We start from the raw sequence: 1,057 nt of genomic DNA, 5'->3' as shown, positions 1-1,057 counted from the left end.
GATACTTTTTCCTTTAATCATAGACTATCAATAAAATAATAAATCAAGTCCTGATTTGTAGCATTTGTCAAATTTTGTTGTGTATATGCTCAGACTGAAAAATTAACAGTAAATTCTTGAGAGTAGTGAGTTGCTGGCTCCAACATTTTCTGGCACTATCCAAAAATCTTCCTTTTCTGTTTAGAAAACTACATTCAGGACCACACTGCCTACTACCTCAAAATATCCCCTTCTCTACCAAGAGAGACTTATGTCTAGATTTCTAGCATCAAGTAAACGAAATGATAAATCAATTTAAATTAATAAGTTAATTGAGTCTTTTACTTCATACAATAGTTTATGGACATCCAAATAGAGCATCTTTTATATTGTACATCGAAGACAATATGTACACACATCTAGAGGATATAGTTATTTACAAAATGGCATTTTTAGAAAGAGCTGGAAACTCTACTCTCTCAACAAATCTATACCATCATGGAAGTGACTATGTTGTCAAAGGCCTTATAATGAATATGGTCTCCAGGGTTATAGAAGAAGTTGCACATGATATCTGTGTAGGAATTATGTAGCTTTTCAAAACATTTTCTCAGTCTACCACATCAAGATATGTGTGTACTCAGTAATGGAACTTCAGCTTATTCTCTGCTGGGATACTTCAGATGTAGACTGGGTAATTCCCTTTAGGCAACCACCAAGATACATACCGCCATCTTGGTATTGGAGGAAGAATTCAGTCATGTGGCCACCCTCTCACTTCCCAGCCCCCTCATGTGCTGGATAAGAGCCTTGTTTGTTTGTTTGCTTGTTTGTTTTTTTTTAATGCTTACCTTCCATCTTAAACTGCCTCCTTTCTTATTAGCCATTAATATATCATAGGGTCCAGTTTTCCTACATCACCACTAACTGAGAAGGAATGGGTAGAGCTTTATCTTTGGTATGCATTGGCCACCCTTCAAAGAAGACAATCTTGAAAAGGTTCTTTATCAAGAGATTTATAGACAAAAGTCAGCATGTGTGAACTAGAAACACAGGCAAACAAAGAAACAAACAAAAA

At 35.6% G+C, this 1,057-nt stretch overlaps 1 pseudogene; it reads right to left on the bottom strand.

The window, feature by feature from the left end:
• Positions 1-458: 458 nt before the first annotated feature.
• On the bottom strand, positions 459-713 carry LOC130453725 (trafficking protein particle complex subunit 2-like protein; annotated as a pseudogene).
• Positions 714-1,057: the final 344 nt, after the last annotated feature.

The sequence above is a fragment of the Monodelphis domestica genome, chromosome 1 (assembly GCF_027887165.1).
Source record: "Monodelphis domestica isolate mMonDom1 chromosome 1, mMonDom1.pri, whole genome shotgun sequence".
Classification (NCBI taxonomy): Eukaryota; Metazoa; Chordata; class Mammalia; order Didelphimorphia; family Didelphidae; genus Monodelphis; species Monodelphis domestica.
This window is presented reverse-complemented; position numbering and strand designations above follow the sequence as displayed.